This window comes from Protopterus annectens, chromosome 5.part1 (genome assembly GCF_019279795.1).
Source record: "Protopterus annectens isolate FY-2018-M chromosome 5.part1, PAN1.0, whole genome shotgun sequence".
Taxonomy (NCBI): Eukaryota; Metazoa; Chordata; order Ceratodontiformes; family Protopteridae; genus Protopterus; species Protopterus annectens.
Genome location: NC_056736.1, coordinates 30494697 through 30511887, shown reverse-complemented (window position 1 = coordinate 30511887; position 17191 = coordinate 30494697).

Genomic DNA, 17191 nt, shown 5'->3' with positions numbered 1-17191 from the left:
CACTGCTTTGTCTGACATACATGACTGTCATGGTGGCCAGGCAGCAGTACATTTGGCAAGTATCTGCACATGACATCTCACTGGAGAAGTACAGGAAGCTGCTAGGCATGTAAAAAAGCAGACTGACTCAACACTGGGCTACATCTCCTATGTGGGAATACACATGTACCTGCATAGATAGCAGGCTCTACAGGTATGTCGCATCACAGAGTAACAGACACCCGTGTGAAAGTGCATAACCACAACCAATGTGAACACAGCCACAGCCACATATGGCAAGCTAGTGTATTATCACAGTATATGAACTATCTGATGTACACCATCCTCATATGAGCCACTCACACAACAACCCTACATATACTGGGCGCTACACAGTGTGGTCCGATGGCTGTCTGTGGTTTGGAACATGTGTGTGTTTGCCCCTACAAACATGTAACCTGATAGGGTGACATACAGTGGAGCAGCCTGTAACATCAGATAGAACAAGACCAAGAACTATGACATCAACCACGGTCTCTACACAGGCCAAGGTACATATGCACTATACACTCACAGTCAACAATTACCAGACTAACACATACCTCAGTACTATATACACAACCACAGAATGCCCAGGCTATGTCCTCAAATATAACCCCTACTATACATAACATGTGTAGCAGTCTGAAATCTCACTGGCTTATCAGATATGCTGTCACTGAATATGGTTTACAAAACATATGCACCCCTTACTGCATGACATATGTACAAAGGTTGACAGGGTTGTGGCTGGAGGCACAAACACAGGCCCAATATTGACATGTTGCTATGATGACCTCATACATTTCCTGTCATAACAGGGTTTGATGCAGCATATGTCCTATGAGGGATATGATGTCAGTAACTCTCCCGGCTGTCACCATCTACTGCCTGCAATCCTCACACTACCTTCTGCAGTTGAGAGATAGGTGCCCTGTGGGTAACACAAGGAACACAAGGCACCACAGACTGCCCATTCTGCAGATGACCCTACAGATGGGGATTCCTCATAAACATAGCAGACATGACAAGTATTAAAACATGTAGGACAGCCATATCCACACATACACTGTTAAACCAATAGTACCCCAACTGCAGTATAGCGGCACTTACTGTCTGTAGTCAGGACAAGTACATCCCCCTCCTGTGTGTTGGCCTGTTTCCACAATTTATGTTGTCAGAGGTAAGTCCCCAATCCATCTGTGATGCTGTTTGCCAAACAACAGATCTAGTTCCTGCTCACAGTGAATGATAAGGCCCAACACCAACAAGATGTTCCTAGATATTGGAGTGAGTTTCCATGCAATTGGCTATGGGAGTGTTACCACAGCTGTTCCACATGAAATTAGCTAGAGGAGGGCTGTAATCTGTGTGGAGGCCATCAACTGATCATGAGCATTACTGACAATACACATGCCGCTGCCAAAGCAAAGCAGGTATAAGTCTCTACATCCACCAGAGAGGGAGTGAGAGACGCAGACTGAGGCAAAGATAAGTCAGGGTGGGTTGGGAGAGTAAAAGGTGAGTCTGTTTGTATCACACACCTACCAGTCCCGGGTTTTGAACGCGTGACTGACTATGTACTGATATCACATCTGTTATCCTTGCACAGTGGATATTGTGATTTATGGTAGGGGCACCATATAAGAATATTTACAAGCACAACATTTGGTCCAGTTGTTACACACTCGCATCCACCTCCACACAGGACATAAATTACATACATCAGCACCTTAACACACACACACACACACACACACACACACACACACACCTGTCACATCTGGGATTAGAACCCCTACCTAACTAGTTATTACACTACAGCACTATGCCATTACAGAATGCACCATGGAAATTAATGGAATACTCTTTTCCCAAAGGTTTATTTCACAGTGAGTGACATCAGCAGGACTGCCAAAGTAGAGTGAATGAATTGCAGAGTGTGTGACTAGCCAACCATGCATTGCTCTCTACACAGGCATAGGAACAAACAAAAAAGCATCCACAACTCCCATGAGTGAGAATAGAACCCCTACCAGAGTTCCATATCACACTACAGCATTGCACTGTTATAGCACGCACCACAGAGATTGCTGGAGTACTCTTTCCCCAAAGGTGTACTTCACAGTGATTGACATCAGGAGGACTGGCAAAGTAGGGCGCTTGAATTGTATTGTGTGTGGCTAACCTAAATTGTCCTAATTAGTCTGTATGCATTAACCGCTGTTCTGTCCAGAACAAAAATAACCTGCCTTTGTAGGTCATGAATCCAGGACCCTGTACACTATAGTCACAGTAATTAACTAGTCAGCCATCACAACAATACACAGGACTGCAGTTGCAGGAAAATAATCAAACCATAGGCTAATCAAGCTGAACATGTGAAAGGAATGTGTATACAGTTGTCCGTAACACATAAAAGACCTCTCCAAGGCCAACTCCATGCTACTCAAGGCAGAAGTGACAATGTTTGTGACACCCATGGAGACAGGAGTTGACAGTTTAACTGATGAATCCTGCATTAAGGCACTGTATGAGCACAGCCAGTTGTGCATGATTCCTGACATCCCACATAGAACCATGGCGCTCACTTCCCAAATAATCAAGCCAGTCTGGTAGTCTCCTGCCATTAACAGAGTATGCAACAGACGGTAGACACTGTTGAAGGAAAAAGGATAATCCCAGGATGCAAACAACTCCCTTACCAGCCCCAGTAAGATGTTGTGATCCCGCATGGAATCCTCCAAAGCTGATTATGTAACTAAAATCACCACAGATTCCACAGACAACTACACAGCATTCTATACTTATGCCCGAATTCTAACTGGCAATGCTCAGAAGTGCTCTGAGCTGCAACAGAATGGCATTTTATAGTCTGCTCCCACAGAATGTGCTGATATTCTGGCAGATTGATTTAGTGCCACATTCACCCCCTCACACCCCCAAAGGGGCCCATGTCAATACGTAAAGGATTCCATTGCTCAGTAATCATGGACACACAGGCAGGAAATGCACTACCCACAACGAAGAATACAGAATCAATGGGACCAGATGACCTCCTGGGCTGTGTACTACATGAACTACAAAATGGAATGGCAACTCACCTAACTGTCATGTGTAATCATAGCCTCGCATCAGACCTGGTGCCCACTGAGTGGCACACAGCTGCAGTTACCCCACTCCACAAGGGGGGATCCACCTGTGATCCCTGGAACCACCGTCACATCAGTCTGACGAGTCTGATCTGCATGGCCATGGAATGCATTTTCAGGGATGTTTTGAACACAGACATTGGCAACCCTCAAACACTGGACCCCACACAGATTGGGCTCATGGAGAGCCAGTCGTGTCTCCTGAAATGATTAACTGCTTTGACTCAGTCTGCATAGCTGTTGAAGAGGGTAAGGCAGTCCACAAAGCCTATGTGGACCTCACCAAGCCCTTTGACATCATCCCCCAGTCTGGAAACATAGATTAACATACTAATCCGGCCATACATCCCTATGCCACTCGCTGGTTTGCCACATGACTTACTGACAAAACCCAAACTGTAGGTGTAACTGACTCCAAATCCATCCCCAGACAAGTGACAAGTGGAGTACCTCAAGGTTCAGTCCTGGGACCGCTGTTGTTTGACATCTACATCTCTGAAGTACAGGCCAACAGTATGGGACTCTGGCTAACAAATGTAACAGATGACTGCAAAATGGGAGTCATTATGAGCCTGACTGTACTGCATGAAATGTTGCTGATACCAGCCTGACATCATACAGGTGGGATGGAGTACTGTTAACATCTTGTGCCCTTACTGTGTAAGATCCTGGTTATGGGATATGCAACAGTTGGTAGAGTATTGCAGGGCAAACGTGCTATATGTTTCTGCTATGTTCCCACTTTATCTACAGATGTATGTCCGCATATGCCTATATAGATATCTATATATATATATCTGCTTACATATATGTGTGTGTGTATATATATATATATATATATATATATATATATATATATATATATATATATATATATATATATATATATATGTATATATATATATATATATATATATATATATATATATATATATATATATATAGGGTCTATATTAGATCAGCGAACGCTTAAACAAGCAAACACTGATTGATCAACCTTATTTTAGAGAATGTTAAAAATAGCAAAGCAACAAAAACTCAAATTTTTTCCTAGGGAAAGAATTTGGTTGTCCGTTTCTGTTGCTTCGGTATTTTCAGTGCTGCGGTGGAAAGTTACGGGTCAGAATCAGGTAAGTGTGCGATTGTGTGAATATGAGTGTTAGGGTGGGTTAGGTGAGTTAGGTTAGGGCACGGGTTAGGTATATGTGCGATTGTGTGGACGTGAGGGTTAGTGCGGGTTTAGGTGAGTTAGGGTTAGGGAGTGGGTGAGGTGAGTGTGCGATAGTGACGGACCTTAGGGTTTGGGTTTGGGTTAAGGTAAGTGGATAGTTGGTGGTGTGTGCATAGTTTAGTGTAGGGTTAGGTGTCAAATTTTAGGTGTATGTGTGTGGATTTCTGTTTGTTTGGCGTGCTTGTGTTGTGTGTATATGTTTTGGATAAGCAATTTTTTTCCCTAGAAAAAAAAATCGCTGATCTGACAGTTCGAGATTGTAAGCTTTCACTTACATAAGGTCGATCAATCAGCTTTCGCTTTTTTAAGCGTTCGCTGATCTAATATAGACCCTATACATATATATATATATATATATATATATATATATATATATATATATATATATATATATATATGTATATATATATATATATATATATATATATATATATATATATATATATATATATATATATTTACATTTATCAATATGTTATATCTGTGTAGACATTAATATATTTTCACACACACATACATCTACATGTTGGAATACATTCTCTGTACTGTTGTATGACTGGGCTGGATGATATGTTTGTGAATACAGCAGGATTAAGTATATCTGAGATGGCTTAGAGGTAAATCACTTGGTCTATGGTAAGCATGGTTCTGGGTACGAGCCTAGCAGAGGTTGTTTATTTTGTTGCAAGGCAGAACAATGGCCGAAGGATACAGAGTGATTAAGGCACTTTAAATTTATTTTATTTTATTTTTATTATTTTACATTTGTTGACCGGGCTAGTCCAGCTGGATATATGTCCATTTTCAGTGGAGGCCCGGGGAGAAAAGCTCCACAAATTACAACAACATAAAAGGTCAAGACAAAGACAATAAAAGTATAATTTGGTACATAAGACGTTTTAACAATTATAGTACAAGCCTAAGATTATATATTTTATATTTCAGTAGGAAAAAGGAAAAATTTATCTAAGAATAGATGAATAAGACTAATACATTTGTATTAGAAATGGTGTAGTACAAATCTTTATAACATATTACAAAATTAGATACACCTAGTAATTTATGATAAGAGATACTAAGGTCTCACAAAAACCTAAGAAAGAAAAACACTAGAGATCAATAGATAGAGTATAGAAGAACAGCAAACAAGGATGGATTTCTAGTGTTATTTAACACATAGGTTGTGATACTATATGAAGGTGTTTGATCATTCCACAGTATATACTTATTTACATGAGAAAAAATCCTAACGAAGGTTAAGCTCATTAAAAATTAGTGAGACAACACAAGATCATGATTATGGGAGGCTAGGAATTGTGGGAGTCTAGTTAATAGTTAGGTACTTAGTCTGGGTTAACACAGGGGCATAGCCAGTGTGATTTGAGGTAGGGTTTAAGCTTGCTTTTAAATAAGCTGACAGAGGATATTGAGGTTAGCTGGCTTGAGAGGATGTTCCAGGCTTTACCTACTGTATTGGAGAACAAGGTGTCACCAGCTAAGTTGTTGGATTTTGATATTTGTACAAGTAGGTTATTAGCTGAGCATAAGGTCTTGAGGTTATTATAGGGATGACTAGGGATGTAAGTATGGGTGTATTTTGAGGTAAATACAGGATCTTATGGGCTATTATTAATTGATTGAAAAGTATTAAATTTGGCAGCTCTAACCATCCTAACTGATTCAGATTGATACAGTGATGAGTTCTATAGGAGGACCCAGCTGCAAATCTGGCAATATTGTTGTAGGAGGATGTAAGTTTACTCAAATTACTTCTACATATTTTGGTATAGATAGGGAGGCATAGAGCAAGGTAGAGATGAGGTGGGTACGAGCAATAGTAACCCTGGCTGGAGGTGTAAGAAAGGGTTTTATTCTATAGAGGGAACCTAGTTTCTTGTTTACTATTTTTATGGTGTTATTAATGTGAGGTTCAAAGGACAAGTTGTTATCTATTAGTACCCCGAGTAGTTTGGTGGTTGGTTCAGGAGATATTATAGTTCCATCATTTGAAGTAATAGTAAAGTTAAGTGGGGAGGTTCTGCGGGTGGGGGTAAATAATAGCATTTTTGTTTTTTTGGGGTTAAGGATAAGACATCTTTGTAGGAGCCAGTTTTCAAGAGTCACAAGTGGAGTACTTAAAGCGTAAAGCAGTTGTACGCAGGTTTGCCCAGGTTTGCGGGGAGGTAAGCACTGCTAAAGTCTGGTTACAGTTTCTTATACTCAGTTAGCTGCTGAAATGCTTAACCTATGTAGGCATTGCTTAGCTCCGCTCAAACCTGAGCAAACCTGCTTACAACTGCTTTAAAGTGCCTTATCACTGTGTATCCAATGGGCCGTGTTCTGCCCAGCAACAAAATAAACAGCTCTTGCAAGGACCCTTCACACCATAGACAAAGTGATTTATCACTAAGCCATGACAGATACGAAGAGATGTGATGCTTGCAGAAACATATCATCCACTCCAGTCATGCAACAGTACAGAGAATGTATACCAACATCTAGATGTATGTATGTGTACCTATGTTAATATCTAAACAGATACATCATATCTAGATATGTATATGTATATATATATATATATATATATATATATATATATATATATATATATATATATATATATATATATTTCTAAAACTATATACATATATATCAAAATATATGCACATATATACATGCATATGCCTAAATCAACACATATTTGTGTCTGCACCTATATGTCTACATATACATAGCATGTTACATATGTGTACGCAAATATATATCTATATAGGTGTATACGGACATAGTTATATATATATATTAGCAGATGTATTAATCTATATAGGTATATATGGCCATACATTTGTAGATAGCAATGGCAGATTCATAAATACACATACATCCACATGCACTGTTAATGGGGTTGAGAGACCCCACATACTATACGTCTTGTACAAATTGGCATTCCCCCCAACAGCCAAACAAGTAGCTAGCCTTGATGTCACATGTATGAGTATGGCTTTGCACCCCAGCCTCTCAACTAATTTACATTTGTTATCCCTGTATGGTTGACATTGTAATATATAGTAGGGCCTCCATAAAAGAGATAAGCAAAACCCCCTCCACATTGCTCACAGCTGTCACACACTCACAATCACCTCTACACAGGATATGAGTTACAAACACACACACACACACACACACACACACACACACCTGTTGTGTCGGGGAATTGAACCCCTACCTAATGAGTTTATTACACTACAGCACTATGGAGTTAAAGTACGCACCATGAACATTAATGAAGTACTTCTTCCCCAAAGGTGTATTTCACATTGAATGACATCAGCAGGATTACCAAAGAAGACCATTTTAACTGTACTGTGAGTGACTAGCCTAAAATGCATTGCTCCCTACACAGACAGTGAGACACACACAAAACATCCACAACTGACATGTGGGTATAGAACCCCTGACCAAGGTCTATATCACACTGCAGCATGGAGCTGTTATAGGACACACCACAGGGATTACTAGAGAAATCCTTCCCCAAAGGTGTATTTCACAATGAATGACATCAGCAGGATTGCCAAAGTAGGGCATTTGAAATGTACTGTGAGTGTGTAGCCTATAATGCATTCCTCCATACACAGACATTGGAACACACACAAAACATCCAGAACTGCCATGGGTGGAGATGGAACCTTACCATGGTTCTAGATCACACTACAGCTGTACGCAGTTACAGGATGTGCTACAGAGATTACTGAGCTACAACCTTCCCAGAGGTGTATTTCTATTTGGATGACATCAGCAGCCTTGCCAAAGTTGAGTATATAAATTCTAAGGAGTGTGCGTACCCTAAAAAGCATTGTTCTCTACTCAGTGTAATACAGACATAGTCACACACACACACACACACACACACACACACACACACACACACACACACACACACACACACACATACAGTTGCCAAGTCTGGGGTTGGAACATCTACCTAACCACTTTATCACACTACAGCAGTACGCAGTTACAGGATGCACTATGGAGATTACTGGGTTATGACTTTCCCAGAGGTGTATTTCTAGGTGAGTGACATCAGCAGCCTTGCCAAAATTGAGTATATGAGTTGTACGGAGTGTGAGTAGCCTAAAAAGCATTGCTCTCTACTCAGTCAGACACACGCACACACATTCACACACAAACACACACACATTTGCCAGGTCTGTGGTTAGAACACCTACCTAACTACTTTATCACACTACAGCAGCACACAGTTACGGGACGCGCTATGGAGATTATTGGACTATGATATTCCTAGAGGTGTATTGCTAGGTGAGTGACATCAGCAGCCTTGCCAAAGGTTAGTATATGAATTGTACGGAGTGTGAGTAGCCTAAAAAGCATTTCTCTCTACACAGTCAGTGACAGAGAGACACGCACACAAACACACACTCACACAGTTGCCAAGTCTGTGATTAGAACTACTACCTAACTAGTTTATCACTACAGCAGTACACAGTTATGGGATGCGCCTTGGGGATTACTGAGCTACAGCTCTCCCAGAGGTGTATTTCACATTGGATGACCTCAGCAGGCTTTTCATGATACTGCTATGGGGAGGGAGGTGTGTGCATGGGCCATAACCCATTCATGCAGGGGTTGTCATGCCACATGCAGGCACACACAGGGTCATATGCCACAGGTACGTGCATACAGCTACTAGGTGACTACTTCCTTGTACAGTCATGTTGCACAGCTGGCACGTGCACCATATAGTCTGTCATGCTGACAGATACTGGTGGCTAGTATCTGTAGTGAGTGACACCTGTTTGGTGCCCTTTGGCTGTGTACTGGGTGGGACAGGCCCAGATGGCTCCTTGTCACGGTCACCCTCTTCCATACATCTATGTCCATCTACCTTTGGCTTATTATAGTGTGTTGTCCTTAAATATATGTCTGTATTCCCATTCACTGTCTGTGCAAGGCAGGAGTGGTGCATACTGACATGTGTCTGCAATAGAAACTGCAAATGCCATATATGTCTGGTCCACTGGTGTTTGCAGACATGGTCTTCATGTGCTTAAGTGTGTGAGCATGCCCAGTATGACCTTTCAGTATATTGTTGACTGACATTGCCTTCATTCCTCTAAGTGTGTGAGCATGCCCAGTATGGCCATCTATAGTAGTTTTTACTGCGGTGCTGACCTTTGTGTTGTACACCGACAGGTAGCATGCTGTGTCTGCAGGGTATACATCTTTCATTTGGCATTGACTGTTGCTACATTTCTGCATGGAGGGACACCTGACTGTTTCTACATTTTTACACAGGGGTGGGGGGGCACACCTGACTGTTACTATAAGTGTAAGTAGAATGGTGGGGCACACTTGACATGTTTACTCATTTGCTATGACTGTACTGATATGTCGGGTACACCATTTTAGTCTGTGGACTTACCTATCATGCTGGCTAGAGGCATATCAGTGTACTGCAGATCTTAGCTTTCACTACCTACATATTAGTTTCTGACTTCCTAGACTTCACAACTTACATCCAACTTGCCTGGCCTGCTGTAGTCTGTCTTTGTAGGCCTGGGGGAGTGGTTACCCATAGGGCTCATTCAGAGGCCATAGTACAGCATTTATTTGTGTTTGTCTACACCTATCCCACTGGCTGTGACTGTTGTTGGGTATGTGCCCCCCCAACTGGCATGTGTAAGTCACTTACCTTGTGGGTTTCCCAGTATTGAGGGTGGTGCTGCAGGGCTGCCTATGTCGGATGCACATAGTACACTCCCTATACATGGTTGAGCACAGGTAGTGTCATTCCCTGGGTCTCTACTGTGTCAGTGAATGTGCTATGTGTTGCCTCTTTGCCAAGACCAGGGCATATTGGGCACGCCTCCTTCTGCCTACTTGGGCAGGCTCAGGTTGTTCCTCCTCCGAGTCACTCTGTGCCTGTGCAGGCCTTGGCATTGGTGGGGGGGCTGTGTGGCCCTGCCCCATGCTGTTCCTGCTGCAGCTGTTTCTGCAGGATTATATTGTGCAGCATGGCACATACAAGGACAATTTGGGTACATGTAGTTAGTGAGTACTGCAAGGCTCCACCAGATGTGTCCAGGCACCGGAACCATGACTTGAGCATCCCAAACACATGCTCTATTATGATTCGTGTTTGTGCGTATGCCTCATTATGGAGTTCTTGTTTGGGTGTGTGTGCATTTCTGATGGGTGTCATCAGCCATGGCTCCAGTGCAAATCCAGCAACCCCCACTAGGTAACCGTGTGGGATTTCCCCATTGGCAAATGTCTGATACAGCTGCGTCAGATGCCAGATGTGGGAATCGTGGTAGCTTCCAGGGCAGCCAGCACACACATTCATTATTATGCCCTGGGCATCGCACACAACCTGGCAGTTGATGGAGAGGAAGCCCTTGCGGTTGATGTAGACCTTACCCCGCTCACCTGGTGGTGCTTTAATGCATATGTTCATGCAGTCTATTGCACCCACTACCTCAGGGTATTCTGCTATTTGGTGGAAGAAACGCATATTGCTGGCCAACGCCTCACGGGTGATGGGGAAACATACGTGCTCACCAACATGTGCTGACATGGCATCCAGGAACTGGTGGAGTACCCTGGATGCTGATGCCTGTGAAATCCCCATCATATCCCCAGTTGGCCTTTGGAAGGTACCTGTAGCTAGTATTCTTAGGCCTACACATACCTTGGTATCCACTGGGATGGGTTCCCCTCTGTTAGTTCTGTGTGTGAGGCGTGGCCGGCACAGCTCAACAATTTGCTGTAGGAGGTCGCTGTCCACCCTATAGTGCTCCACTATCTCCAGCTCATGTAGCCCTTGTTAGGTTACTCTTCTCCATCTCCTCACTGTGGGTTGCTCAGCAGCATTCACATCCTCACCACCCTCAGCCTCTTGCACATGCTGGTTTATGATAGCGAATGCAGCCCCTAACATTTTTTCTCTTGCTTTCATTTTGTAAAATTTCCTCATCTGTATACACCAGTGGTGCAGAGGTTTTGGGAAAAACAAGGGGGGTAGGTATTTGCATAGTTTATAGTGGCATGCTGGACTGGGCTGGGCTGATGCCTGTGTAATTGGCTGTTTCTGATACATTTCACCTGTCAGTGAAGCTAGTTTTCCTTGATTACCTTTCTACTGCTGTTTTCCCTTTCCATTGTCTCCTTTTTAAGCCTGTGTGTGCACCGTGCAACCGGAGTGCTCAAATGTGCACAGAGCTCCTATTTCCTGGTTTAACTTCCTTTTTCTTCCTGTAAGACCCAGTGATCAGTGCGCACACCCGCTTACACTTTGTAAAGAGTGCTAGGCAGTTTGGACACACCTCTAGCTTAGCTGTGCTAAGCTAGGAGCAGTCCCAAGCCACAGGTCACCAATCTGCTTACAGTATGTCTGACACACACCCCCATGATGTCACCTATATCCTAATCTTGCACCAAGCTATTTATACTCTTACACTCTTGGGACCTGCCTCACACCCTAGGAATATCTGGGATTCACTAACCTTTCCCTCATTTGCATAGGATTGCTTACTAATGCATAGTTACATGTCACACACTGAGCCTCCCCCCTAAACAACCACTACTCACTGGCCATGTTGTCTTTTGACTGCCATTGGCTTGCATGGCAGAATACTGATTTTTGTTAGAATGCTCATTTTCAGTTTATTTTATTATTTTCCGTTCCCGTTTGCCCTCTGCTGCCCCATGCTTAAACAGCTGAGATCGGCGAAAAAAAAATAAAAGTTGTTTTATTTTTTTTAAACAGTTTGCAATGTCAATGGCTTTCTACTTGGCCATTGGCATGCTTCCTCAATAATATGCATCCTTTATTTGGAGCTGTCATAGCTCCGTTTTGGAATTTGCAGAAATGTACTCGGTTACTAACCGAGTACATTTCTGCAGATAACACTAGTCTTGCATGGAATATTGCAAGCTTCCTGGATTGCAAAATCACCTCATTTGCATGGATTTCTCCTGTAAATGAGGTGATTTGCATAACAGGGCTTAGTCTGTGCAGGATTAGTGCTGGAGCTCTTGTGTACGCCCCTGTAGGCTGTTCCCTGGATCGCACGGCAGACATATTGCCTGTGTGGACTCCTGCACTCATCTTGCACTCCATGCAAATGTTTGAGAATCCGGGGGAAAGAATTTTCTAATGACATGTTTAAAATTAGCAGTTTGTACTACCCACCACTGCATCCCTTATTGTCACAATTTGAAAAACTTTGTAAAAATGTATTTTCGTTGAATGCTGGGGAAGCATTTTAAAACTACACACAGTGTTGATGTGATGGAAAATAACATTAAGGGATTATTTAACTTGCTGTATGAATGTGGTCTAAGGGCAATGCAACCAGAAAAGGGAGGGGGGATTGTTGTAATGTTTGTGAAGGACTATAATGAACATATTTTTAAAATTTTGGCAGGTCAGGCTTATGAACAATCCAGTCTGTCAGAGCTTAATAAAGCATACACACTAATTATAATGCAATTCAGGCGCATGTTTATTGAACAGTGTATAGTATGGAAGAATTTAAATACCTCTCGGTTGTGGCGCCCTGAACACCCACCATGTTCAAGGTACCTAAGGTGTACAAATCCATTAACAATCCACCATTAAGACCTATTGTGGACAGGAGGGTTCCATTACTATACCATTAGCACATTTTATTGACAAGAAATATAAATTTTTATTAGAAGGTGAACAACATTTTTGCCAAGACTTGTGGGATTTTGTGGCTAAATTAAACAATGTACAATTTGCAGTAAATGACTTACTAGTCACAATTGATGTACATGACTTGTACTCAGTGATACCACATGGGGTAGCCTTGGACTCAGTACAGGATTACCTTAGTAAGAAGGGGATCATTCAAAACAAAATAAATACATGCCTAGAAATCTTAGAAATGATTCTGTGTAACAATCTTATATACTTTGAAGGAAAGATGTACAGGCAAAAAGAGGGGGTGGCCATGGGGTCACCAGCATGTTCTTTCCTGGCAAATGCAGTTACGTTACAATGGGAGTACCACATAATTTTTGGGCAGGAATATAGGGATAGTATTAAGATATACCTGCATTACCTGGATGATTTGTTTATTATATGAAGGAAGATGAGGAACACTTGGAACAATTCTTGCAGTACATTAATGGTAGTACAGATTTTTTGCAATTTACTCATACTGGCAGCAGGGATATAATGCCCTATTTGGATGTGATGACTGAAAAGGACTTTGAGCAGGTGGGTTACATGGTTAGTGTTTATCATAAGCCCACTCACTCTAACACATGATTACACTACACCAGCTTTCACCCATTTAAACAAAAAAAAGCAGTGGTGAAAGGACAGATGGTGAGGGCAGCCTGAATGACTACAACAGAAACTGGTTTTAACAAGGAATTGGAACTGCTGGTCAGGATGTTCAGTAGAAGGGGGTACCTGGTAGAAATTTTGCAGGAAATTAAAGAGGAAGTGGTGTACAAAAGGGAAATAGGGGTTTACCAACCTATCCTAACAATGGAGAACAGACAGGGTTATACTGTGGTGGTAACAGAGTCACGTAATGAAAATAAATGTACAGGAGCTACGGTAACCACATGCAACATGGAAAGTAATAAGGTTAATTGGATTTTAAACAAGAATTGGAATATTTTTAGGGAAAATCATGGACTTTGGCAAATTATGGGGACTCACCCTATTGTTATTTATAGAAGGGGTCACAACTTTAAAGACATGTTAGAAAAGAAAAAAACACAGGTGCCACTTAGGGGCAAGTTGGCTAAATGCAGAATGTGCAGTACATGTAAATATATCCTGGTGGGAGACAGGATTAACCTGAGGCATCAAGACTATTCTGTTACAGGGAGATACAACTGTCAGAAAGCAGGAATTATTTATGAACGATATGTCAACACTGTGAGGCGTATTATATAGGAAAAACTGAGCGAAAGTTGCACAACATTTATCAGCATGTTTATGAAATCAGAAAGAAAAAAATATCATTGCCCTTTAAAGGCACCTTAATATGAATGAAACACATGACTTTAAGTTTAGTGTATTGGAGAAGGTGGAGAAGTGTCTGAGGAGTGGTCCGTAGTCAAATTTCTTGGAGCAGCAGGAGCTTATTTGGCAGATTAGGCTGGAAGCCTACAGGCACCTGGGTTGGAATGATATGATCAGTATAGCTCCAGTTTTAAAACTTAAATCTTTGGAACATTACTAACAAAATTACTGCAATTTTTTTACTCATTCATTTAACTATTTATAAATTTTTTTTTTTTGGTTATTTGTTATGACAAGTGCAACAAATACTATTTGTAGGTGCATATATTCCCTTTGTCATGGTGTGTATATGCCTTTACATGTCTGACTTTAGCTTTCTGGTTGATGTAATGAATTGTGGGTGTGTTTCTAACTTCATGGAGGGAGATTTAAACAGTTCTGTTTGGATTTGTGAATGTATCTGAAGAAGTTTTTCGTGTACAAAAATGAAAGCGTTTATACTTTTAAGGTTTAAAGCTGGTTTTACAAGAAAATCTTTTGGCTGGATGTCTCATTCTCAGCGGTGCTGTGGGTTGTGTTTTTTGCTGGTTTGTTTGCTGAGTCTGCATTTTTCATGATTATGGGTGGTGACATCCACAACCAATTCAGTGCATAGCTGGGTATTCCTTTTTAGGTTTTGGATGTAGTTAAAGAATGCCTTGTGATTATCCTTAGCTAGGAAGGCTATTTTTGCTTCATAATTAGCTTTTGAGGACTTGAGAACATCTATAATTTGTTTGTTTATTCTATAAAGGGATTTTTTCCTCTGCTGAGTCAGTTCCCTCTTGTTCTTGGATATTAGTTTCTTTCTCTTGTTGTATAGCCTGTTTATACTAGGGGGACCACCAGGGTGGTTTGTTTTTTTGGCCTGACCTGGCTTTAGTCCACTCAGGTACAGCCAATTCTATACAACTGCATAAGTGGTTATACAATGCATTGGTATAGACCTCTGCATAGGAGCCCACATGTTATCAGTGTTTGAGGGGGGCTTTAAAACTTCTTATACCGTCACTTAGTAGGAGTTAGCTCGTCTTTAAAAAATTCTTAAGCATTTTTGAGCTTGATGGGATTTTTTTGTTTTTGGAGCTTGAGCTAGATGGGGAATCTGGTCTTATAATTACATCAAAAGAGATTGATTTAAGGTCCAGTATTACCAGGGAGGACATCACTCAGGGGTGGGTGCAATGGTCTCTCATGTCAGTCAGTACTGTGTCCAGGATATTTGAGCTTCTTGTGGGTGTGCTGACTAGCTATTCCAGAGCATTTGCACTGACAAGGTCTAAGAACCTTTGAGCCAACATGTTTGTCATTGTGTATGTTTCCCAGTTCATGGTAGGATATTTAAAATCATGCATGAGTAAGATGTTGGGCTGTATGGCAAATGACTCCATTAAGTCCAGGTACCTGGTATGCTTTTCCTGTTTCATAGTGGGGGACCTACATCGAGCGATAATGTAGTAGGGGGCTTTGCCTATAGTTAATTGGACATGGAGTAGCTCAAGATAGTCATACTGTTTGACCAGTCTTGGGGTGTACTTATCCTTAATGAAGATGGATACACCTCCACCGTTGGTTCTTTCATTCTCAGTTTTTGGCCTGAACGTACGGAAGGTATTGTAGCCTTGCATGATCTGGGTGCTTTCCACACCTTTAAACTGCGTCTCGGTGACTGTACAGATGTCAGCATCTTCCAAAGTGAGAAATGCTTCCAAGGAGTGCAGTGTCTTCTTTAGACTCTTAGTATTAAGCAGCAGTACCTTAAGTTTATCTGGAGAGGATTTTGTTATGTTGGGAGTTTGGTTATTTTGACATTGCCTAAAAAGGCACAACAGAGATGGCTAATGCCTTTGCCAGAATCCAAAAGCCTAGAGGAGATGGGGGCAGACCATCTGTGGCAAAGCAGCATGGCCTGTTGACCATGTCTTCCCCAGCTGACAGATACTGGATCCTGTTGGACTAACACCAGAAGCTAAGCCCACTGTTAAAGTCAACCATTTTTTGTTTGCATTGCGGCATCATCCTTGGAGAAGGTAGAATGCTGCTTAAGGCTAGCCTCATTCCTGCCTGTGACACATAATCTGAAAGCTCAGTCATGTCTGTCTTCATATAACCCCCACATAGATGATGACAGAGACATACTGATACTTGTGGTTCAGTGACTTAAGTGCCTAAGTGACTTTATGGATCCTGGTACCTGATAGGCAGCTAACCGTAACCTCCGCCTTATCTAGCCTGGTAGGGTAGACATCAGTGAGTCAAACAATGGATTCACCTGTAACCAGTACATTAGGATTTGTGGTGTTACTCCATATGGGCTTATTTGTTGAGATGCCAAAGTGCATGTTATTATGTGTTGTGTTTGTTTTTTGCATTGTTATCTGTGTAAGTGTTTTCAGTTTGGGAGGCCTCTGATCTTTTGGTAAGTTATTAGTGAGTACCTCTGCATATATGTGTTGTGTTCTTATTTAGTGTGGGAAGTGTGTATGTGTGTTTGTGTGTGTGTGTGTGTGTGTGTGTGTGTGTGTGTGTGTGTGTGTGTGTGTGTGTGTGTGTGTGTGTGTGTGTGTGTGTGTGTGTACCTTTTTGACATTCAATTTATCCTTATGTGAGAGTCTTGCCTCCAATTTCAAAGTGTAACTACATCTCTCAGATAAAGTATTTGTTTCTTTTAGTAGTAAGTTCTGCCAGTATACATGAAACAATTGTTACATTGCCTCAGGA